General features: G+C 42.3%; 1 protein-coding gene across 2 annotated transcripts in view; it reads right to left on the bottom strand.

The window, feature by feature from the left end:
* MARK1 (microtubule affinity regulating kinase 1) overlaps window positions 1–27028 on the bottom strand; it is a 72315-nt gene that overhangs the window by 38758 nt on the left and 6529 nt on the right. The window lies entirely within an intron of this gene.

The raw sequence follows: 27028 nt of genomic DNA on the forward strand, positions 1-27028 counted from the left end.
TATTCCTTGAAATTTGTCATGTTCACACTTACTTGTTGGGCATATAATGTAGCCAGCTGACCCCAGCTCCCCACTTCAGGTGTACCCCTAATCAATTCCTGCCCGACGCCCCCTCAGCTGACCATGCCCAAGTAAGACCTATCCAAAGCCCTGCTTGGCTCCAGATAGAGTGAGAAGGAGGAAGCGGGGAGAGAGAGAGAGAGCGAAATATCAGTGTGAGAGAGACACATCGATGGGTTGCTTCTGCACGACCCCAACCAGAGCAGCGATCAAACCCTCAACCAAGGTACATGCCCCTGACCAGAATCGAACCCCCAGCTCTTTGGTCCGAGGGCTGACACTCTAACCACTAAGCCAAACCAGCTAGGGCCTCAGTGCTGTTCTTGAGGCAAAGATGCCACCTTGTCTCTGTCCCGCACTCGCTACAACCGCACTGAAGAGCAGACCCTGTTCACCAGTAAGTCCCCCACCTGAGGCCCAGGTAACGCTGCCTAACACCCTGCTGCATCGGCTCTGACTGTTTCTGCTCTTGTCTCGTTTTGTCTCCATCCCTAAATGTCTAGCTTCTTTGTGAAAACACAGAGTCACAAATAAATGTTAACATCTTTCTCCCCTTAGCCTCTTGACAATAGCTGAAGGTGAGCAGAACAAATAAGCCAAAGAAGGGGATAGTCTTTTTTTAAAATTAATTTTCCTTTATTCATTTTAGAGAGAGGAAGGGAGAGAGAGAAACATCAATGAGAGAGAACATCAATTGGCTGCCTCCTGCATGCCCCCAACTGGAAATCGGGCCCACAACCTGGGCATGTGCCCTGACCAGGAATCAAACCGGTGACCTCTTGGAGCATGGGTCGATGCTCAACCACTGAGCCAGGCAGAATGTGATACCTTTTATTTGCAAAGTAAGTCACACTTAGGTTGTTCTACCTACACGACCAAAGCCTGTCTAAACAATTTTCATCAGAAATATCCTAACGGCAACCTTAAAGATAACTCCATTTACTAGTCTCACACAAAGCATGACGCAAGGTTAGTCATTTTTCTATATTACTACTTTCCGATTTTTAAAAAAATTCGGCTCAAGATTAAATAAGGTATACGACCAAAAGGCACAAGAAAAATATTACACTTGATCACCTCGATTTGAAAAACACCTTAGAAGCACGGAGTGATAAGCCACAGAAACAGAAACAAGAAGAGAATATTCTATCAACATTCTCATTCAACATTATGACAATGCTAGACATACCAGCCACACCGTTTAAGATTTATATATATCACCTTTCCGCCACTGGCATAAATATAAACCTAGAAAATGCAAGTAAATCAACGTAATCTTTGGGAAGCACGACTTGAGGTCAACAGAGTTACAAGAGAGAGGAAACATCCTTAATAATCAATTACATTTGGAAAGAATCCTTTGGTGAACTCTTAACTCATCCTTTCAAATCCATTACTGCCCAGGCAAAGCCACACGTTGTACCAGAACTTCTATTCCCCTCTCAATGAATCTGGGTTCAATGTCCATTTTTGGACTTTCTAAAGTTATTTCTAGCAATGCACTGCCCCCAATTTGTAAATTAATTTTATGAAAATGATATATGTGCATGGTCAGAAATGTCCAGTAACTCTAACAGACTACTACCAACAAAACCAGCCCCTGTACCACCCTTCCAGATTCCCCCTGCTTCCCAGACCCTTTCCTTTAGCTTGTTTTGCTAATTCTTGGTGCATCAGTCATGGACAGTCTCTGTTTCCTACTGTGGCCAAGTAAGATGAAGACCTCTTAGCACCCCATCCTCTCCTCTTCCCATCCTCCTCATGTAACATAATCACATTTTCAGTTAAAAGAGGTTTACATAATTATGACTGGAAGCCAAGCAGTCTAGTATGCTGCTTCTATTAAACTTCCCTTCTGCCAGCCTCATTGTGGTATAAAGGACACAGGATGAAATTCGCCCAATTTCAGTACACGACATGAGTCGGGACAAATGTAAAGGTCACGAAACGCGATCACAATGTACATATGAAAAGCATTTTATTAGGACAGATAGTTCCCTGTGTCCCATTGTTGGCAATGCCCCCTCTCTGATACTACGCTTTTCTAGAATGTTCGAGGAATAGATCACACCACACAGAGGTGAACCTGTTCATTGTAATTCCTGACATACTTGGGCTTATTTCTGCACTTCGTTTTGTGGTCTCTCTCTTTTCTTTATTCTTCCCACATTCATTGGATTTCTCTGCTCCTTTTTCCTCCTCTACTGTACTGGGAGCTCTACCTCTAGTGTCTATTCTGTGGGCGGTTATTTAAACATTTTCAGGGTAAAAGTCAAGGTGAGGTGCGCTGGGGGAATGCGGGAGATGAGGAGATGGAGGCAGCAGGGGCCGACAATGCCCCTGAGAAGTGTGACTTGGACGAAGAGGCACCAGCGTGCCGGGTGCAGCTGGGGGAGGTTATCATTCATGGGCTTGTGTTAAGATGCAAGAGACTGGCGCGTTGCAATCCCCGGGGAAGGATCCAGTGGAGAGGGAGAAGCTGCCGAGACGAGGGAGGGAAAAGATAAGCGAAGTTCCTGGGAAGGTGGAAAGTGAGAAGAGGCAGAGCTCAGATGGAGAGATGGCCCTTCTGCAGGAAGAAAAACACCTCTTCTCCTGTAACAGGCAGAAAGGAAGAGAAACCAGGGCTAGACGGAGAGAGGTCCGTACATTTGATAGTAGGAAGCTGCAGCAGCTGCAATCTGATGGCCCTTCCTTTCTCTGCGCGGTTGGAGGGAAGGTCACCAGCGAGGAGGGAAGGGAGGCCACCGGTTTGCAGAAAGTGAAGAGATTGGAAAAAATCTCTAGACGAAAAGCACATTGAGCAAAGGAGCCTGGAAGGGCTGCTGGGCAGTACTTCCGGCCTGGTTGACACTGGTGACCACAGATTTGTTGTGGCGCTAATCTGCCCAGTTGTATCGTTTTCTTCAGCAACACTCAGCTCATGGCAAGGGCCGAGGATGCAGACACACGGGTTCTCCCGCGCCGGGGTTTGCCACACAGAGAATGTGGCAAGATGCGTTAGGTGAGTTATTGCAATGATGGCTCATAAAATCTAAACTGGATCGTGAAGGAGATGGAGACAAAAAAGAGTTGGTGGACAGAGAGAAGAGGAGGCCAGGATACTGGGGGGCCCACAGGTTTAAAGGCTCACAGTGCAGAGTAATCATAGCAATGAGATCAGAGAACAATCACGGCGAGACGGGCCGAGACAGCTGGCCTGTCGTCAGAGAGATGGGTGACTGGATTAGTGATCCCAGATGCTGCCAGCGTCGAGTGTTCTCTGAAAACCACCAAGAACTGTTCTGCATGTCTTTTCGCAGATTTTTAAAGCATATGCCTATTCTATTTCATAAATGTTTGCAAGAGTAACATCAAACTTCATAGCCACAGGATGAGAAATTATTTCACTGACCTGTCATTTCCACTGGTTACAGTATTCACAATAGTTTCCTACATTTCCTGCGTCCCTGCATTTCCCTCTTTTAGATGCACTTCTTCTGGTTTGCGAAAAAAAATTTTGGTGTGTGGTATAGGTGACATACTTTCTAAATCATTGCAGCTAATTTTCAAAACAATTTTAACTTCACATATAAACAGCCATTCAGTTGGATACAGAACAGGAACAAAGGAGCATTTTCCCACTTATTTCTGGATCTGTTCCAGAAGGTTGAAATTTTTGGAATCATGACGTAGTGAAAACCAGAAAATCGGTACAATTAAATTGTGACTCATGAGTGACAAAACAATTTGAGAGAGAGGAAATTTTGTAGAATTCCAAGCAACAACTTTTACGGAAGTTTTATCTACGGAACAGAGCCAACTGCAAAGGAGAACTAGCGATGGGTCAATGTCAATGTTGTTGGTATCTCCTATCAATGGGGAAATGATAAATCACTCAACCTGTGATTGTGTAACAACTAGAAAAAAACTCAGTTGGATCTGTAGGAGTGATTTATCACTCCTTGCACCAAAATTAATTCCCAGTGAGCTACGAATATTAATGTAAAAAACAAAAACAAAAAACAAAGAAGCCATAAAAGTCGGCACTAGAAGAATTAAATAACAAGCTAGCAACTGTCTTTATAGTTTCAGCACAGGGAATGCCTTCCCAAGAATGACACACACCAGAAGCCAAAAAAAATTTTGTTCAATTTAATACCAAAAAAAAAAATATATATATATACACACACACACACACATATATATATATATGTATATATACTGGATGGTTTTTTACAATTCTCCTTAAATCAAAGTAAAACGACAAATAATAAACTGAGAAAAAAAACCATTTGTAACTCATAACAGGTAAATGGCTAATTTTTTAATACTATAATCTTAGACAAATCAATAAAAAAAAATCAATGAGGAAATAAGAATAAGCAAAGAGTAGGTACAGATAGTTCACACTGCCCCTTGCTCTGCTTGTCCATTTTATTTGTATACATATCCACATAGAAGGGCGTAGATTTATGCCTTACATGCCGGTCCTCTCGTCCGGCCCCTCCTCCCTCGCTGTCCCATCATGACCGGTGCACACAGCAGCTCCTCGTCAGCCCTGGAAACTGGGAAAACATCACCACCAGCCCAGTGATAACCAGAGCAGCCATCACTCAACACTGATGGCGTCCTCCGTGATGAGTGCTTTTTAAGACACGACTTTACTGAATCCTTACTGTAAACCTGAGAAGCCGGAACGAGTCCTCAGTTTATGGATGAGAAGTCGGAAGCGTGGCAGGTACAACAAATGGCCAGGGGCCACAAGGTCAAGGGCAGCCCCAGGGGTCACGGCCAGGTCGGTCTTCGCTAGGATGCTACACGACCTCCCCAAGCCTTCCTCCTGCCCAACATCCAGCGTCTGCAAATACCAGAAGCGTCCGTCAGGACCCCTTTGGAGCTGAGTGTCCCAGAGCACACGCGCCCACCAGCAATAATTCATTTGCAGGGCGGGCTCCGCTGTAACCCGAGCCTGGGGTGGTCCAGCTTTGTCTACAACTAAACAAGATGGTGAGAGGGAGAGAGCATAGATCTGCTGAGAGAGTTCTAAGGGCACAGACAAGGAGAAAGCCCACTGGTGTGTGGGCACCATGGGCCACCTGACATGGGCAGAGCCCACAGCCAGAGCTGCTGGGCTGCGAGACCTTCGTCTCCATCCTCTCTGTTTCATGCCTTGTGTCTCCCAATGCCCCTCTTCGTGGTAGATCCCGGGCTGGCCGAGTCGCCAACACTCACAGAGCAGTCCGACCACAGCGTTCTCGCACCTTCTAGCATTGCCTGTAACACTGAAGACAACTTCTACGCGTCGAGCACATAGACCAGTGTACCCAGCAAGTGCTAAAATAAGTTCTGTGCATAGCACTGTCGGGATACTGGAGGCTCCCACAGGGACCTCCCTCGTGGGGCATCATCTGAAATCAGGTGTCAGCTGATTAAAGACATTCGCGGGGTCCCAGTCACGGTTACTGCCGAGAAGACTGGTCATCCTTGCTACAGCGAGAACGGAATGGAAAAGTTTCTGATGGCTGCGATTTAAATGCACCAAATTTCCCCTTAAATTATACTCATTTTTCATACCTATCACTCCATTCTGAATGCCAGAGCCGGTGCAAACAATGCTTCCTGATGGGGAAGCAGAAAGGTACACTTGCGGTTTTACATCCTTTTGCATGGAAATAGGTAGCTTTGTACTGCCCTAAATTATAAACAGAATTCACCGCCCTCAAAAAAAAAAAAAGGAGAGAGAGAGAGAGAGAGAACAGGAGCAATGTCATCTTCTAAAGAAGAGAATGAAAATAGAGAAAATTATCTTGGACCATTTCCTCTTTGGTGTTTGAATCAACTCTCTTAGGTGAAACATAAAAGAGTATTATTTCAGGAATAAGATGAAACCTCTACACTTCAGCATCACACCGCTTAGTTTAATTTAACAAATGCCCATTGAGAACGGCTGAGGATTAAGCATGATGGTAGGAAATGACCCCAAACATGAAAGGTTAGCGAGGAAAACGGACGCAAACAGTTTTGACGTGAAGTGGTAGTTGACGACAGGTGAACACAGGTGCCGTCTTTCTGACAGCGAGGGCTGTTCCCCACACTGCGCACTACTCTCAGGCCCCTGACCTGTAATTCTGTGGATCTTTTACCCACCTTGTACCATATGGGGCCTCTCCGGATAATATAGAGAGAAAACAATTTGTATACACATCTGGTCTTTCACCTGTCTGGCAATGATCACTACGATCAAATAATTGTCTGTCTCCAGAGGGCAGAAAAAGTGCTGATTTGCTTTATTCATACTCAGCAAAACACCTTATAGAAGACAGACACCTGGCCTTGGACAGACTCTCATGTAGAGGACAAACGAGTAAACATTACACAGACCTATGAATGGGCATCGCCTTGATTCAGTCCGTCTCTGATACTCATCAGATTAGGCACAGGCTTGAGTTAAATACAGTCTCACTCCAAGCCACAAAAAGATGTTATAAACCAAACAATCATAAAACATAAAAAAAAAACTCTAAAGTATCTGTGTTAAATGAAAGTCATAGAGACTAGAGAGGAATACAATCCACAGGCTATTTAAAAGCCATTTAATACAATGGTTTCTACTTTGTCCTTTCCCAAACTAATGTTTTTAATAAATAAGCATGTGATCCATTTGAACTTGGCAAACTTTCTCTTCTCTACTCCTGCCCTCTAATAGAAGTGCTGACTTTCAAAGAAATGGCCGAAAGGAAGACAGCACACTGAGGAAGGGCATTCGGAATAAACAGGGTAATCTGTTTTTTAATGCAAAAAAGGGGGGGGCAGGGGCTGGGTTCAAATAAAACATTTTCACTGAAAATATGATTTAATTATTCATTTCCACTAGCATTGTGATTAAGAGAAATGGGTCTGGAGTCAGGCTACCTGGCTTGAATCCCAGCATTGCAACTAATTAGCTGTGTGACCTTGGGCAGGATGTTGAACTTGAGTATTCCTCGGTCACCACAGTGGAAAACGGTGTGGTAACAGCACCTACTTAAAAAGTTGTGTTCAATTGTCCCAGCCTCTGACCACCTCTTCTCGAAGACCTTCCTGCCAACTCTCCATCCTTTAACTCTCCTTTATTTTCTTCATATGACTTACTACTAATTAATATTATGGGATTTTGAAAAATTACCTGTTTTCCTATGATTTCCCCTGAAAGGAAAAATTCTCATCCGTCTCATTTACCTCTCCATCCTTGGTGCCTTCATAAATATTTCTTGGATGAATGGATAAATAATGCACACTTGAATGAGAGGTGCTTTGTAAACATTCAGTAGGTGCTAGCCATTATTATTCAGGTTACTAATTCTGGTAAATAATTCAAGCTTTTGTGTTATTCCTCCAAGCCATTTTCCTCATTGTCTTTGCAGGTTTTGTTTACTGCTCACCAAAATAAAGAATTACATTAGTTTACTGTTTGAAAGGATGGTTTTCTTCTACTGTTAGGAGTTGCCATTGGCACAGATTATATTTACGTGTATCTCAGACATTGATGGAGCACCATATGATGAACCACATTCTGTAGCTCAGCGATGGAAACCCGCCCCAGTTAGCCAAGAGAGTTGTGTCTGAGTTTAGTGTCTAGACAAGTCTAGAGGCAGGCACTAAACCTGCTTAAATGTAGTATGAGGAAGGATATAAATATGCACAAAATGTAACCGGGTTGGGGGAGGTGGGAGCTTGGAAAGGACCCTGGCCATTTATTGGAAAATCTTGCATGGTTCAAATTCCTTAACTCACGATGGCTGCAAGTCTACCTTGGATACTGTTTTTGTTGATAACTGTATCACCAAAAGGCAAGCTTTGTTATTGCCCTCAGGTTCTCAAATAAACAAGTTAGGTGTTTCTGAAATATTCCCAAATAGATGGACGTTTACATAGGTCCTCAGGAAACTAAGGAAAATGTATTTGGGTATATGTGTGAATGTATGTACCTATGTAAGGATAAGATTGCCAAATCTTCTCTCTTAAAAGGCCCTCCCTTTTGGGGGGCACCATGTCCTACTTGCTTGGTGTTAAGCCCCCTTTCTTTTAAGTAATTATGTTGCTAGCTCATGGTGAGTTTCTCCTCTACTTACCCGGCAAAAAAGTTGGCAAGCTCACCCAATTTTTGAAAGGTTTTTAGTTTTATTTGTTTATTATTATTTTTTAAACACATTTTATCAGTGAAATTCTGAAACCCAGACCATCTAAAAGCAAACGGAACACAATGACCAGCTGCCTGGCCTAACTCCAAATGCAGAATACTCGCTCTTTCATTCATTAACACACTGCCTCTTCCTTCGCCCAAGCCGTTTTCATTAACCATTATGTATTATTCCAGCAGATCTTAATTATAACTGACACCATATTAACAACATTTTCCTGACCATGTGTTTGAGAATGGCGTGGATCCTTCCAGAAAATGCTTCCACCTTGTCATGCACGGAGATAAACAACCTATGATCAAACTGTGCTCTCGACTTTGTTCTTTGTGACTTGTTTACTTTTCACATATTTTTCTCCAAGTTAAGTTTTGTCACAGAGTAGCTGAGAGCATTTGGAGCATCTCTTTGATGTAGTTACCTCTTGTCCCCAACATCTTGCAGTGGAATAGTGAAAGCTTCCTCCCACCTCAAAACCGGTGATCCACTAACCCTTCCCCATTCTCACTATCATTCATTCCTGTCATGTTCTCGCTTATCTCCTTTCTGAATTGACATGCCATGATCCTGTACTATACCCCCTCCCTTGCAAACATCCTTTACTCCCTCTTTCATATTTGTTTGGCAAACCCTCACCATTGTGAAACTCAATCATGTTCCTCCTCCACTCCTGCCTCTGAACAGTTCAACATTCTTAGCGACACATATACATGTGGGTTACCTGATTTCACTTACATTGCGGTCACAGATCCCAAACGAGGACTCAGCACCAGCCAACAATGCTCTGGCCTTTGAGTACATTCACTACCTGCTCTTAAACTTCTGGTCATGCTTTCTCCTCACTTCTCCTCCAGCCTTGCTTGCCAATTCATGTTTTGCTTGTAGATCATTAATAATACAGAAATAATTGCAGAGCAACTCAATGTTCAACCCACATCAAAACTACAGCCTATTCAGAACCTTCACGAAATAGCCCTGCTGTTACCAAAGGCCATACCACCTCCCATGCTATGGATCCCATTCTGGACTTACTCTTGCTCACCTGAATGAGCAATCACTCCCTCTCAAATGGCTTCATCCAAGAGCATATAACATACCCTTGTATCCCACCTTAAAAGAGAAAATTCTCCCATGACCATATATCCTTCCCAATGATGGGTCAATGTTTCTGCTTCCTTACACCTAAACGGTTCTTAAAAGAAGTTTATGTCATTGTTTCTAAGTCGTCGTTTGCTGTCACCTCTCAATTTTTGCCTGTACCCACTCCAACCAGGACTGTCCCCACCACTGTCTTGTCAAAGTCAGCAGTTACCTCTCTGTCGAAAAATCCAACCATTAACATTCGACACAGTGGACCTCTCTCTCTTCTTTTGGCTTCTGCAAAACAACACACTGCAGCTTTTCCCCCAACCTACTGACAGTGACTCAGTGCCCTCTGCTCCTCTTCTGCATTCCCAAATGTTGGCGGCACCAGGGCGCTGTCCTGAGTACCTCTTGCTATTTTATCCACCTTTTCAAAGAGCCAGCTTTTGGTGTTACTGACTTCTCTCATTTTTCCTTGTTTTTCTATTTCAGGAATGGCTACTCTAAATTTCATTATTCCCTTCCTCTACTTTCCTTATGTTGAACTTGTTCTTGAAATTACAAAACTTTCCTGAACCTATTTAGTTTCCTTTCTAAAACTAATGAGTGCTTAGCCCTTATTTTCTAATAATGTACGTGTATTCAATTTTCATCTTAATTGTACGATAGCTGAAATATTTTATATAGGGCCAAAGAATATATTCTGTTTTCAGTATACAATGCTATACATGTCCATTGAATAAAACTTCTTTTGATTGTTAAAATTTTATTTATTCTTACTAATTTTATTTGTTTGTTTAATCATTGTAATGTCTTTTTTTTTTTAACTATCACTAATATTTTAATATATCAAATTTTTGTTTAATATATTAGGGGTCATGTTGTTATATAAGATTCAGTAACATAGCTCCTTGTGAATAATAATTTTTATTTGGGGTAATGACCTTCTTTATCTCTAACAGTGCCCTTTATCTTATTAGTCTGATATTAATATGCTATGTTTTTAATTTTTTTATTACCTTTTTTTACCTTTCTTTATCATTAAGCTTTAGTCCACTATTATTTTATTTTTTTAATTGATTTTAGAGAGAGGAAGAGGAAGAGGAAGGGGAGAGAGAGGGAGAGGGGGAGAGAGAGAAAAAGAGAGAGAGAGATATCATTTTGTTATTCTACTTACTTATGCATTCATTGGTTGATTATTGTATGTGCCCTGACTGGGATCGAACCTGCAACCTTGGTGTATCAGGACAACACTTTCACCAACTGAGCTACCCAGCCAGGGCCATTTAGTCCACTTATATAGCTGGAGTAAGGTTTTATTAGTTTTTATACAAGCTGAGAAACCCTTTCTTTTAAAGGAGAGTTTAACCCTCTTACATTTATTTCATGATTATTTTACTTTCATTTTCCTCCCCACTGCAAGCTGATATACATTGTTTCTTTTGGTTAAAATATAAAGACATTAAATCACACTATGCCTTAAATTTTAAAACAATGTTTTCTATCCTCCTCCCCATAACCTAAGACCTAAGAAGTTTTGGCTTCAATGTTTCTTCTGCCATCTTCCATGTTATTCCTAGCCAGGATTTGTGTTTACTTTCCCTCAACATCCTAAAAATAAGCAATTGCTCTTTTTTTGTTGCTTTTATAGTCAGTGTTTATTTTATCAACCTAAAATTTCTTCGCTTATAATTTCCTGCATCCGACTACTCTCTTCTAGATTCTACCTCCTTCTTGGTTGCTCAAGAAGAAAGAAAATGTAGGGAGAAAAAGCTCAACCTTTATTATCTGAAAATACTTTTATTTTGTCCTTTACTCTTATAGGATTGTTTAATTAAGAGCCCTAGCTGGTTTTGCTCAGCAGTTAGAGCACTGGCCCTTGGACCAAAGGGTCTTGGGTTCGATCCTGGTCAAAGGCACGTACCTGGGTTGCAGGTTCAATCCCCAGCCCCAGTTGGGGTGGGGGGAAAGCAATGACTCAATGTGTCTCTCTCACACTGATGGTTCTTTCTCTCTCTTTCTCTCTCTCTCTCTCTCTCTCCCTTCCTCCCTCCCTCCTACTCTAAAAATCAATGGAAATGTCCTCAGGTGAGGATTAAGAAAACAAAAAAGAAAAAAAAGAAAATTTGATGTTGACAGTTATATTCTCTCACATTATGCAAAGATACTATCCCATTGTTTAATATATTTATTATTGCTGATGAGAACCCTACTGTTCACCTAACTGTTGTTACTTTGGAAATCATGTTTCTCTTTGACTGCTATTCAGATTTTCTATTTTGAGTTTGCACTAGGTGTTTTTGTTTTTTGTTTGTTTGTTTTTTTAAAAATTTATTCTCCTATCAATCTGAAGGCATATATCTCTTCCACTCTAGATAATGCTCAGCCATCATCTTTTCATTTACTGCCTCGCTAAGATTTCTTGTATTATCTTTCTCTGGAATGTCTATTAAATGTATGTTATACTTCTTCATTCTATGCCCCATATTTCTTAATTGCGCTTTAATATTCTCAGCGCCTACTTCTCTGTGATTCATTCTAAGTCATTTGCTCAGGTGCATATTCCAGTCCATCAAGTCTATCTTCGGCTAGACATAATCTGCTGCTTAACCATTCTATTGAGCTTTCAACTTCAGTGACTGTATTTCATATCTAGAATTTCTATTTAGCTCTCTTTCTAGCTAGTTTATTTGTTTCACTCATTCATTGTGGTTTTTAATCCTGTCCTAAAAATTATTGTAAAGAAATTTATATCCTCACTTCTTTTAGAGTGTTCTATCATTTTCATTCTTGGAGTTGGTTCCTCTGTTTTGTGTTTTTGCTTTTGCATTTATTATACCACTCAAAGATGGTTAGTTTCTTCATGTAATCCATAAAAAAAAAAAATATATATATATATATATATATATATATATATTTATTTTAATATATATATATATATATATATATATATATATATATTTATTTTAATGAAAGTCCTATGAGCTCCAGATTTTGAAAGTAATTTGACTAAGCGCTTTTTCATTTGTTTCTACCACAGTCTACCACAGCTGTGAAACTATTTTTATGTGAATTTCTCAGTTTGGGGTTTCCCTCCACATACAGCAGCAGAGTTAGAGTTCTATTTCTTTTCTGTGTTTTTAAATATACTTTTATTGAATTTTTTAGAGAGAGGACGGGAGAGAGAGGTAGAAACATCAACGATGAGAGAAAAACACGGATCGGCTGCCTCCTGCACGCCCCCTACTGGGGATCGAGCCCATAACTAGGGCATATGCCCTGACCGGGAATTGAACCAGGACCTCTCAGTCCATGGGACGATGCTCAATCCACTGAGCCACACCAGCTGGGCTGGAGTTCTATTTCTTTACAGCAACCTTTTCCCCCTTAAACTTAAGGCTAAGGGTAGACGGCAAGCTTCCTTGTCAAATTCCCCAACCAAGAGGAGAGTTTTTCTGTTTTCTTTGCACAGACAAGTAGCTCCTGAGGCTTGAGCTGCACACAGGAGGCTCATTTCCTGTCCCTCTGGCACAGGTGGTGTTGACGCCACACCTCCTGTCCCCAGGAGGGTGCTGGAACCACATGTCACAAGGCTCACACTGGTTCCCCAAGGCCCGAGGGCTGTCACGCTGCTGGCTTGCCCGCACCATTCTGGCTTTGATTGCTCTTCATTCCTGACTCCTTTAAGTCTCAGTTATGTAGGTAATACACTTTTTAGAGTATACCTAAGCATATCCATTTGTAGCAAGAAGGGAGGAACCATATCAACTCACTCTACTCTAGTACTGGTACTGCCCTCTTTTTTCTAGCTACACATTTTCCCTGGGTGAATTTACTCAGTCGTGTGACTTACAATTGATCTAAACCATTGACTCCCAAAACTTTACTTACCATTGTGACCCTTCCTTGCATTTTAGACATATTTTTTGATAAAAAACTTATATCCAAAATGTATCTTTTAAAAACTCCTACAAATCAAGAACCAAAGAGACAAACAACCCTATTTTAAAATAAGCAAAAGACCTGTACATACACATTATGAAAGAAAATAATCAAATGGCCAAGCAGCATACTCAATAGTGTACATCATCATTAGTCAGTAACGGGTCTAAGGCTGTCATCACTGCTCTGTCACTGGGACCCAGGAGACTCCCTCGATGCTGCTTAAGGCACCTGTGGCAGACAGAAATCAACTGTTCGACTTTTGGAATGCCCCTACCTGTGACTCCCAGCACAGACTTCCATGATTTGGGAGCAAAGCTACGCCATCCTTGTTAGATAACTATTCTCTTTCGGAGAAACAACTTCTGACTTGCTCTAGGGCCTCAGGAGCACTGACCCGTTGACCACAGGCCACCAAGTCACCATCCACATGAGTTTCCCTTTATGACCTGGGTGTGGTCTGACTCATCAAGCCGAACAGCTGGATGTGCGCAGCCGCGTTCCACCATCAAACGGCAGCGGTATGTGTTCGAGAAGGCAGGTCCTGAAGGCACAAGTCGCAGGTGCAGTTGGCTGAGGTGCCCCCGGCCACACCCCTGCTATCCCGCTTTGTCTGTCTAAATCCACACCATGCCCTCATGGGGCGCTCCCTGTGACCAGTTGATACAGAAATAAAATAATCAAGTCTAGTAGTCAGTTGGTTCTGCTCAACATTCTGGTCCAACCCAAAAGTTGACAGCTGTAGCGTTACAGCCCCACCTGGGGTGGCACTGACAAGTGTGCCAGAGAGGAAATTCTCCAGTGGGTGGAACTTTAAGTAGTGCACCTGGTTGTTTATGTCGCCTAGAAGGAGGAAGAGCGGGAAGTACGGAGCTCCAGAGATGCACAGGCTGGTGCTCGGGGCTTGGCTGAAGGGTCAAGGACTAAGAAGGCACGTGATTTGAAAACGAATGCCAAGGAAGAAATATGTGACTAGATCTGCCTGGATGAGCCCAGCACGTGGAGACAGTTGTGCCCCATGTGAATGCTGGCCGCAGAGGACCTGTGCTCTAAAGAAAGCCTTCTCCAGCCGCCCGTCTCCCCAGCAGCATGGACTAAGGCTAAGCTGCCAAGGGCACAGAACAATACTGAGCTCCCCAAGCTCCTGGGAGGAGGGGGTGAGGTCCGTCAGTTACCTGGTGGCAGGTTGATCTACTGAACCACTTTCATCATAGGAGGGGCAGCGTTCTGCTTCCACTAGAATAAGCACGTCGGTTCGTAGGCATCTGCCTCCCTGATCCACGATGCTTATGCCACAACCTCCGCAGGTAGACTTCCAGAATACATTCGCACCAGCATGGCATTCCACACAGCGCTGCTTCGAAGGAGGAGCTGCCTGGACAGCAGACGGAGCCTGGCAATGGCCTCGTGCCGGAAGATTTCACTGGTCTTCCTCTATCCCCAACACCCTGAAGCAGCTGGCTTGGTACACCAAGTGGGATGGCTTTTTAAAGGCTCTGTTATGACACCAGCGGGGTGACAGCACCTTGCAGAGCTGGGGTGACATCTTCCAGGACGTACTATGTACTCTGGATCAGGACTAATAGATGGTGCTATTTGTCCCCCAGCCGGGATACACAGGTGCAGGAATCAAGAGACAGAAATGGGAGTGTGGCTTCCCTCACCAATGCCCTTAGTGACCCGCCAGCGAGGTTTCCCTTTCGAGCCTCTGCAACTTCGCGTCCTGCCAGCTCAGAAGTCTCAGCACCCGAGGGAGGAATGCATCCGCCAGGTGTCACAGCAACGTCCCATTAAATGGCAAACTGAGGCTGCTTTGCGGCAGTGAATCACTCGGCAAAGGAGGGGGTCATTATACCGGCTAGAGTGACTGACCCTGACCGTCAGGGGGAAATTGGGTTGTTGTTACAGTGGCTTAAGGAGCAGGGTGTCTAAATGCAGGAGATCCTCCAGAGAACTTCTAATGACTCCACGTCCTGAGTTAGTCAATGGAAAATTACACCAACCCAATATGGGCAAGACTTTGAAGGCCCAGACCCTCGGGAATGAGCGTCTGGGTTACCTCACCAGGCAAGGAAGTACAATCCGCTGAGGAGGAAGAACACATCCTGATGAGCAACTGAGAATTTGCTCCTCACCTTTGTTTGGATCCCTTGTTTCTTTGGTGCCGTTACTGAACACCTACTATTGCAAAGTATATAGTATACATACACCTAATAACTTGTAACTGACCAGCTCTCCAGCCAGGTGCGTATTATACTCATTTTACAGGGAAGGGAAGATGCTTAACGCGATACACCTTATAAATGACTAAAGCGGGGAATGAACTACCCCCAGGGATGTCTTGTCTATAAATCTTGTGCTCTTGAGCACCACACAACACCACAGACAGTCACGTCCGTCCCCACTGAGGACATGGATGACACTGAACAACCATGCTCCTCAGCACTCTGCTCTTGTCCTTGTTCACCGAGTCACTGCACGTAACTCGGACCCCCCTCGTGTTCTTACACTTGATGCAGCGAGTCAGAAAGTACACTTTACAGCCCTGGCTGGTCTGGCTCAGCAGTTAGAGCGTCGGCCCGCGGACCGGAGAGAGCGGGTTCGGTTCCCGCTAAGGGCACGTACCTCGGTTGCAGTTTGTCCCCGGCCCCGGTTGGGGTTGTGTGGGTGGCAACCAGTTGATGTGAGAGACGCTCTTCCTCCCTCTCTCCCTCCGTTCATCTGAAGATAAATGCAAAAAATGTCCTTGGGTGAGGATTAAAAAAGAAAGTACTTTACATTGTATGTTTAATACAATTTTTGTATTAAAATTTAATACAATTTTTACAATTAGTTTTGGTATAAAAAGGAATACAAATCTATGACTTAAAATGCAGACATTTTTAAAAATTAAAATTGTGTATAATCCAGAGACTTAAAACTTTGGCATGTGTACTTCCTTTGTCTAAATGTAATCATAATAGCAGCAGCTAATATCTATAGAGCATCTACGAGGTACCAGGCACTATTCTGAGGGCGTCGTGTGTGTCCAGTCATTTAAGCCTCACAACAACCCTGCAAGGTGATCAGGACTGTTACTCCTTTTTACAGATAAAGAACCTGAGGCATAAACAAAGTGCATGGCGTCCCAAGGTCACAGAGCTAATAAATGGCTGAGCTGGGATTTGAACCTACAGCCTCACTCCGGAGCACGTGCCTTGACCGAGAAGTCATACTGACTCTGTCTGAACTGGAGTGTACAAAGGGCAATTATCCTCTTCGGGAGGAAGAAAGAGGCTGTTGAGCCTGTGTTTTATTTTTAGAGGCGCTCCTCCCTAAAATACTCTTCTCTGCACCCAAAAAAAAAAAAAAAAAAAAAAACCCTCTGGGAGGTCATTCACTACTGCTTGCCAGAAGATATCAGCGGAGTCCCCAGGGGATAAGAGAAAACATTTGCTTAAATTGTATCTAAAAATATGGTATTGAATTCTCTTAGAAACTTCCTAGTTTTCACTCCCACAAGTACAAAACTCTTGGAGCAAACTCATGCCGAAAATGACAATGTATGTTTGTTCTTTAAATCATTAGCTTTGATTTCATTGAATTCTTGTAGGCAAAGCTCTATTCTAAGACCTTCACTACTGAGTAAATTTAATAAAAACCAGTCATTATTCCCTCACGTAAGCTAATAATCATATCAACTTAAATGTCGATACACTTTCTAAACAAATTTTTGAAGTACAATAAATTGTTACTGATGACTTTGAACATGAATACTGACGATTAGGGGGTAATCTCTTTCCAAAACACCTGAGAAGTTCATAAAAAACACACACAAAAAAACCACCAGAATTTAAAAAGCAAGTATTGTATCTACATAGCACTACCTCTGATTTTTAAAGTTACTTAAAAATGTTCCAGAGAATGAGGGGATCGTAATTGTGTATATTTACTAAACAGCCATCAAGTATCTACTATGTGGCCATCCCTGTGCTCAGGTTAGGAGGGGCAATGTATGTTACTGACATATTCTTACTCTTTTGTTTTGTGTTTTTTTTTTTTAATCATCATCTGAGGATATTTTTCCATTGATTTTCAGACAGAGTGGGAGGGAAGGAGAGAGAAAGAGAGAAAAACATCGACGCAAGAGAGACGCCCCGATTGGTTGCCTCTTGCACAACCCCAACTAGGGCCGAAATGCAAACGAGGCACGTGCCCTTGACCAGAATCAAACCCATGACTCTTTGATCCTGGGGCAGATACTCTATCCGCGGAGCCATACCAGCTCATTGTTGCTTTGAATACAATACAGCAGGCAATTCGGAAAACTTGAAATCCAGCCAAGCCAGGCACCGCTGACCGACTGATCGGCGAGTCAGCAACAGGGTTCTGGGTCTCAAAGAGCTGCAGCGTCGCATGGGGGGCAGGAGTAAGACAACGACAGCACAGTTTGAAGGTGTGTCCCAAATGCACACGAGGTAGAATCAGCAGTGAGATACATTTGCAGTGCCCGCAGAACAGAGATGAGAGAAGACTCCCCTTGGTTTCCCGGCTTCTGCAGAGGAAGGCAGAGGACAGAGGGGGAGAATGGACCGCGCTCCTACCCACCTCTCCCTGCAAGGCTCCTTAGCGTGTCCTTCGAGCACCCGTGACTAAGATCTTACTGCATGGTTTCTGGTAGTTCAACCGGAAATGGAGAGACTCGAGCGAGGCCAGAAGGATCGTGCCAAAATGAAGGGTTAAATGACTTACCCAAGATAAACTAGCAAGTGACTCAGCAGCTAAATAATTCTGCCCCTTTAGGTCAACTGTATTCACCACTGATTCAAATAAAAAAGATACACACACACACACACATAATTAATAAATAGATAAATATATACATACATACATACATACATACATACATACATACACAAAGACAGGATGCCATAAAGAAACAATGACTGACCAGTCCTACCATTTGCTAAATCCTTGGCCCGGCCCCCTTAAATCACCCTGTTCTTCTGCCCTAAGTCGGGGGAGGCTCTAATTTCTGGTCTACAAATAGTTTTATGGTTACTATGGGCTTCTCTAAATTCACTTCCAATACAAACCACCACAGTGAACTGTGTATGGAATGTCGTTAAGAAATGTGAATCTTAGGTGGTGTTGAAGAAATAATTATTATCTGACACTTGTTAGAATGGTAAGGAAGGTTGTACCCGAGAATTACCGCAACGGGGGTATTACAATAGGAGAGGCAGGTAAGTTCTGAATACAGCAGGGACAGCTGGGGGATTTACGATTTACGACCAAGGTGCAGAGTAAGGGGGTCAGTGGATGGAAAATTACAAAAAGGAGACATCAAGGGTAGGGGGATTCTTGCTAAACCAGTCTCACAGGATTTTTTCTGATGGCAGGTCAAGAACTTAGACATCAAAGGTAGGGGAGGAGAAACTTAATTAGATACCCAAGGTGGTCAGATATCAAGGGTGGGTGATTCACAGAACTCTGGCTTCGATGAGGTGTGCAGGCCTTACAAGAATAAGACAATCTCTATGGCCAAGGTCAAAGCCTCGTGCGAGAACTCAGAGCTGTCCACCTGAACCGGATCAAGGAGAGAGTGGTCACCCACTTCTCCCCTTCACCTACCCCTTCTCCCAATGTGTCAAACAAACTTTGCATAAGTACTCTATTAAAGGCTTTTTCATAGACCATGAGAAAGCAGGCCACTGATCTGAAAAACTGGAGTGTTTCTAAATCATGCTGACATACACAGACAACAAACCAAATCCTATTGACCCCCTACTTAAATCATCCAGTGGTGACCACTGTCTCCGGGCCAGTTCTTGCCAAGGCACGCAGGACTCCGCCTGGTCCCCTGCCTGGTCCCCTAGCTAATTACTGCCCGCCCCCCATCCTGCTTCTGGTTCCCTCCCACCAACTCAGTTTCCACAGAGCCGCGTGGCAAAGGAGGACTGATATTCCCAGCCTCGTTCAAAGGCTATGAGGCTTTCTGGAGCGCCCCCTCCCGCCTCCCCCTTCCTTCTTTATTCTGCGTTCTGGGCACTCGGATGACAAGGAACTGTAACTTTCTACTGGACCTGTTTGTCTCAATGTCTACCTCCCTCTGCAGCCTCCAGTCCCTCCAGAGCAGGGGACAGGTTTCATTTGCCTTTGTATCTCTAGCGTCTCCAAAGGACATGAAACAAAAGGTAAAGGAAACAAAAGCAAACCCTCTTTTGAAACTGTGAAGGCAGCACGGCTGATCCCCCAAACAAAGGTACTTGTGCTTTAAGGGCTGACTTGGAGTACAGCTGCTCCTGTGCCTTTCCAGGGCGCTCCGCGGGCACTGACTGCTTCGCGGCTCTGAGCCGTTCGCCACCGGCCTAGACAGCGGCAGAGGGCAGAACACCATCCAACAGTCCTTCCTCGGGGAAAGAGTCAACCTAGAACCCGAAGCGCTGTGTGGCGAACTCCTTTCTTTTGCCATCACCCACCCTCTCCAATATACTTAACCACGTAAAGCGGGGCGAAGGTAGGGAGAACATGAAATTCCTGATTCTCCCCTTCTTCCCACGAAGGCCACACACGGGCACCCTATGCTCTCCGAGCCAGACAGCTCTGGTCCTTTCTACTGCTTCCCACCATCTCTGAAAGGACCGATTCATCCCTCTCCTGCCCCACCTTCTATAATAAACATCAACCAGAATTCCTTTTCATCTGAACAGAAAGATGAGATTCCGTTATGATGTAATCATCACAGAGGTTCCCTGTTTTTCAAAGCCTCGCCGGTGGGTACCAGCATCAGAATTACTTACGGGGTTTACGGAAATCGATTTCTGGACCCCACCGCAGAGAAACTGAGTAAGAACGGGGAGTGGGAGGGAGCAGGGGTTAGGGAATGTCAACGTGAATTTGAAATGACCTCCCTAGCTGGTTCATAAAGTCACTGTATTTGGGAATAAATGACTTTGATTTATTAAATTGTTGAGTGTCCCAAAGCAGAATATGCAGAAGTAATGTTGGAAGTAATTCCTGACCTCGAGTACTCTCGACAGAGTTAGGAAGATAAAGTTTATACAGTGGAATTGTAGGACAATGCAAACTCTGTGGTATAGAATGGTCTTCAAAATTTAGATCGAGTAACCTTATCTTTAAAATTTTTTAAGTATGGACAATTTTAGAAATGCTGACATAAACTACATATGTATTACTTTACTGACAGATTATGTATATCAAAAAGCAATATAGCCCTGGCTGGTTTGGCTCAGCGGTTAGAGCATCGGCCGGTGGACTGGAGAGACCGGGTTCAGTTCCCGCTAAGGGCACGTACCTTGGTTGTAGTTTGTCCCTGGCCCTGGTTGGAGCCATGTGGGTGGCAACCACTCGATGTGTCTCTCTCACATCAATGTTTCTCTCTCTCCCTTCCTCCCTCTTCTCCCTCCCGCTTTATCTGAAGAAAAATGCAAAAATGACCTCAGGTGAGGATAAAAAAAATTAAATTAAGTTAAAAAAGGCAATGTAAAATAGATGAAACTTTTTGGAAACATTAAATTTTAATGATACACACTTTTTGTGATTAGTAAAATATTACTAATTATGCAATATAAGTATATTTCTTGATTTTTTAACAATCATTGCTTAACAATTTATGATACAGAGATCTGAAGGGCTAATGGTAAGTTCAGTTTACACTGGTACTTGGTTTCAATGACTATTCTGGATAAAGACAGTACTTCACACAATATAGGTTTGCATCATTGGCTGCATTTATTATGATGCTCCTATTTTAATCTATCCACCACCAATTATGTGGAAATGTTTTATCAAAACAATGTTAGTAAATACTCTCCTTGGTGACAACTAACTCTTCTTGAAACTAATCATTTTAATAATTATAACAAATGGCTTCCAAAATGTACTAAGATTTTTGATGCAGAAGATTTATAAATTGGTTTGAAAACTGTCCACGTGTTTAAGTATAACAGATATGACAATTTCAGAAATAATACATAGTTTAAAATAATAAAATCACGTAAGTATGGAAATTTCTGAACATCAACATCATTTTCAAAAGTTTAGTTCAGCCTTTCTGGCGTAGGCAAAATATTATTAAGTGTACTCTAAGATAAAAAAAACACTTTTTAAAACTGCAACGCTGAGTCTAGCCGGTGTGGCTCAGTGGCTGAGCGTCGACCCCTGCATCAAGAGGTTGCCAGTTCGATTCCCTGTGAGGGCACATGCCCAGGTTGTGGGCCCGATCCCCAGTGGGGGCCATGCAGGAGGCGGCCAATCAATATTTTCTCTCATCAATGTTTCTCTCTCTCCCTCTCCCTCTCTCTAAAATCAATGAAGAAAAGTTATTTAAAAATAAATAAATAAATAAAATAAAATTCTGAGCCCTGGCTGGTGTGGTTCAGTGGTTCGAGTGTTAGCCTGTGTACCAAATGGTTGAAGGTTCGATTCCCAGTCAAGGACACATACCTGGGTTGCAGGTTTGATCCCTGCTCCAGTGTGCAGGAGGCAACCAGTAGATGTGTCTCTCTCACATCGATGTTTCACGCTCTCTCTGCCCCTCTCTCTACGCCCCTCCCTCCTTCCCTTCACTCTAAAAATTAATGAAAAAAATATCCTTGGGTGAGGATCAACCAAAAAAAAAGCATTGCTGAGTCTGAAGAAAGAGAAACATCCAAGGGAAAAACAAAAACAAATCAATACACACACACACACACACAACAAACTCCAACTGAAAGCTACCACAAAGGCCAGTGATACCCTGGGGTTCGATACTAAACCTTGGACCCACAACAAAGTGGGAGAACTGAACCCAGAACTCCCTCGTTGAGCCAGGATCCCTATCGGAGATCAGAGTGTCCCAGGTCAGTAGGGACCCCCAATAGGGGAAAACACAAACCTTCTCTAGAAAGAGTCATCCTCAATTTAGACCCCCACATTTCACCCAGATAAAAATCAGACAAATGGGAGTTCATCAGCCGAGATCAGCAAATACAAAAAAGAATCACACCACAGTAAAAGAGAATCAGTAAACACAAGCAATACAGCTAAATCCCCAGGGATTTCAGATAATAACCTTTCCAGACACAGGCTGTAAATAACTATACATTAAATGTTTAACAAAATGAAGATGAAATTGCAAAAGTAAGTGAAGAGCAAGAGACTATTAAAAAGTCCAGACCAATCTGAGAAAAGAAAATCTTTAGAACTTTTAGAAATAAAATACGGTCTCTGGCTGGTTTGGCTCAGTGGTTAGAGCGTCGGCCTGCAGACTGAAGAGTCATGGGTTCAATTCCAGTCAAGGGCACGTACCTCAGTTGCAGTTGGGTCCCTAGCTCTTGTTGGGGTCGTGTGGGAGGCAACCAATCAATGTGTCTCTCTCACATCGATGTTTCTCTCTCTTTCCCTCTCTCTCTCTCTCACCGCCCCCCCCCCCACTTCTATCTGAAGATTAATGGAAAATTATCCTCAGGTGAGGATTTAAAAAAAAACACACAAACAAACAAAGAAAAACAGGAAGTTAATATAATTAAAAACTCAACAGAAGGGTAACGAGAAGAGTGGAGCATATGTCCAACACTCTGGCTTTTCGGGGGACAGCCCAAGGACTGTTTCTGTCCAGCAGTACTCAGGGTGCTGGTGGGAACAGCTAGGGCTAGATGCCCCCTCCCCCACCCCCGCTGCTCAGAACAAAAACAGCTACTGCTTCGGAGGAACCACACTACAGCAGACGGACACCAGAGGGAGCAAGAGAGACGGGCTCCTAAGGAAGTGAAAGGGCAATCCCTCCAGGCAGCAACCTATAAGCACAAATTGAGAAGCATGTCTGCAGAAAAGGAGCGAGACCTGAGGGGCTCCAGCTGCACTGAATGGTGAAGATCCTTCCATGCATCAAGCCAGTCTGGCAAGATGGGTAGAGGCGGCCAATTTTTAAAATGCATAGATACTAACGCAAAGTTACAAGGAACACAAAGAAGCAGGGAAGAATGGCCCAATCAAGGGAAGAAATTAAATCTTCATAAGCCAATTGCAAACAAACACAGGTATGTGTATTACCTGACAAAGAATTCCAAGTAACTGACACAGAGATGCTCATTCAGCTCATGAATATAATGCATGAATAAAACAAGAGTTTCGACAAAGAAAGAAAAAATTTGAAAAAGAAATCAAACAGAAACTTGAGAGCTGAAGAATCGATAACTAAACTGAAAACGTCATTAGAGGAGACTTGACCAAGCAGAAAAATAAAATCAGCAAGCTTGAAGACAGGTCGTCTGAAAGTATCTGATCAGAGGAGCAAAAAGAAAAAATTATAAAAAAAGAGAAAAGAAAACCTAACAGGTTTATGGGATACCATCAAATGGAACAATATACACATTATGGGAGTCCCAGAAGGAGAAGAAAGGACAAAAAGCTTATTTAAAGAGAAAAAAAATGACTGAAAGTTCTCAAATATAAGGAAGAAAATGGACATTCAGATTTAAGAAATCCAAGATAACTTAAATAGGATGAGCTCAAAGACGTCCACTTGTCCAAAGTCAAAGACAAAATTTTGAAAGCGACAAGAAAAAGGTAACTTGTCACATGCTAAGGCAACCCCATAAGCCCATCAGCAGATTCCCTAGCAGAAAACTTGAAGACCAGGAAAGAAAGCTATATAATATATACAAACTACTGAAAGAGAAAAAAACCTGCCAGCCAAGACACTATACCCAGCAATACTGTTCTTCAAAAATGAAGGAGAGAGAAAAACTTTCACAGATAAACAAAAGCTGAGGGAGCTCATCCCCACCAGGATTTCCTTATAAGAAATGCTAAAGGGGCCTGGCCAGTCTTGCTCAGTGGTTGGAGCGTTGGCCTGCAATCCGGGGAGACCTGGGTTCGGTTCCCACTAAGGGCACGTACCTCGGTTGCAGTTTGTCCCCGGCCCTGGTTGGTCGTGCATGTGGCAGCCATTCGATGTGTCCCTTTCACGTCGATGTTTCTCTCTCTCTCCCCCTCCCACTCGATCTGAACAAAAAATGGAAAAATGTCCCCAGGTAAGGATTAAAAAAAAAAGAAAGAAAGAAAGAAATTCTAAAGGGAGTCATTCAACTTGAAACAAAAAGATGCTAAATAGCAACAGGAAAACATATGAAACTGAAGTTTGGTAGTAAAGGGAAATATACAGACAAATACAGAATACTGTAGTGCTGTAATAATAGTGTACAAATCATTTTAATTCTGGTACAGAAGTTAATAGACATAAGCATTTAAAAAAACTATAGCTGAAATATGTTCATGATTACACAACATAAAAAGATATAATTTGTGGCATCAGTAATATAAAGCGTGGGGGAGGGAGAAGTAAAGTGTAGAATTTTTGTATGACATTGAAGGTCTGATCAGTTTAAAATAGACTGCTATTTTAACTATACGGTATTTTAGGTAAGCCACACAGTAACCATAAAAAAAATATCTACGGAAGATACACTAGAGAAAATGAGAAAGAATTATAACTACAAAATATCAACAAAAGACAGAGAAGGAGAGCAAGAGATGTTAAGCAGGATGAAAGAACTATAAAACAGACAGAAAACAACAAAACAGCAATAGTTGAATCCTTCTCTAGCAATAGCTCCTTTAAATATAAATGGATCAAACTCCCCAATCAAAAGACACAGAGTGGCTGAAAGAATTTTTTAAAATTCCAACTACACACTGTCTACAAGACACGTTAGCGTTAAGAACACACATCTGCTCAAAGTAGAAGGACAGAAAAAGATACCCGTGCAAATGGTAAAGAAGAGAGTGCATGGGTGTCCATACCGATCTCAAACAAAACAGATTTTATGTCAAAAACTGTCCCATGAGACAAAACAACAACATTATATAATGATTAAAGGGTCAATTCACTAGGAAGATACAACAATTATAAATATTTTTAGACCTGACATCAGAGCAATTCAATATATGAAGCAAACACTTAAAGAACTGAAGAGAGAAACAGATAGCAACACAATGAAGTAGGAGATTTCACCGCCCTGCTTTTAATAATAGATGAACATCCAGACAGAAGATCAAGAAGGAAACAAAGCCCTGGCAAGTTTGGCTCAGCAGTTAGAGCGTCAGCACACAGACCGAAGGGTTGCAGGTTCAATCCCTGACCCCGGTTGGGATCGTTTAGGAGGCAAACAATTGATGTATCTCTCTCACATTGATGTTTCTCTCTCCCTCCCTCCCTCCCTTCTACTCTATCTGAAATTCAATAAGAAAAAAGTATCCTTGGGTGAGTATTAACAGAAAAAAAAAAAAGGACACAAGACTTGAACAACACTAAAGACTAAATGGAGCCCTGGCCGGTTTGGCTCAGCGGTTAGAGCGTCGGCCTGCGGTCTGGAGAGACCCGGGTTCGGTTCCCGCTAAGGGCACGTACTTCGGTTGCAGTTTGTCCCTGGCCCTGGTTGGTCGTGCGGGTGGCAGCCACTCGATGTGTCCCTTCACGTCGATGTTTCTCTCTCTCTCCCTTCCTCTCTCTCCCTCCCACTCTATCTGTACAAAGAATGGAAAAATGTCCTCGGGTGAGGATAAAAAAAAAAAAGACTAAATGGACCTAAGCGAAAGAGAGCATTTCATTCAACTGCAGCAGAATATATGTTATGCTCAAACACATATGGCACATTCTCCAGTATAAACCACATTAGGCCAAAAAACAAGTCTGAATAATTTTAGTAAGACTGAAGTCATACCAAGTATCTTATCCAAACTAATGATATGAAACTAGAAATCAGCAATAGGGAGAAAATTAGAAAAGTCACAAATGTGAAAATTAAACAACACACTCTTAACCAATGGATCAAGAAAGAAATCAAAAGAGAAATTAGAAAATATCTTCAGACAAATGAAAACACAATATCAAAAGCACATAGGATGTAGAAAGAGCAGTACTAAGAAGGAATTTTAATAAATTTCTACATTAAAACCAGTATCTCAAATAACTAACTCTATACACCTCAAGGAACTAGAAAAATAAGAAAAACCAAATCCCAAAGCAGAAAGAAGGAAATTATAATAAAGATAATAGCAAAATTAAATGAGAAAAACAATGTAAAAGGTCAATGAACAGTTGTGGTTTTTTTTTAAAAGATCAACAAATAATAACTCTTTAGCTAGACTGACTAGAGAGAAGACTCAAAATCAGAAATGAAAGAGGAGACATTACAACTGATGCCACAGAAATAACAAGGATCATAAGAGACTACTATGAACAATTATATGCCAACAAACTGGAGAACTTAGAAGAAAAGGAGAAATTCCTACAAACATACAATCTACCAAGACTGAACCATGAAGAAAGAAAATCTGAATATATCTATAACTAGTAAGGAGACTGAATCAGTAATCAAAACTGTTCCAACAAAGCCCCATACCAGTTGGTGAATTCCACCAAACATTTAAAGAAGAACTAACACCAATCCTTCTCAAACTCTTCCAAAAACTGAAGACAGGGGTACACTTCCTAACTCTTTATATGAGGCCAGCATTACTCGTAACACCAAACTCAGAAAAAGACACTACGAGAAAACTATGGGCCAAAAACCCTAATGAATATAGATATAAAATCATAAACAAAATATTAACAAACCAAATTGAACAGCACATTAAAGGATCATGCACCACAATCAAGTGGGATTTATCCCTGGGATACAAAGATAATTCAACATATGGTACCAGTGTGATACACTACATTAACAGAACAAAGGATAAAAAAAATCACATGATCATCTCTATTGATGCAGAAAAGGTATTTGACAAAAAAAAAAAAA

The sequence above is a fragment of the Molossus molossus genome, unplaced genomic scaffold, assembly GCF_014108415.1.
Source record: "Molossus molossus isolate mMolMol1 unplaced genomic scaffold, mMolMol1.p scaffold_m16_p_23, whole genome shotgun sequence".
Taxonomy (NCBI): Eukaryota; Metazoa; Chordata; class Mammalia; order Chiroptera; family Molossidae; genus Molossus; species Molossus molossus.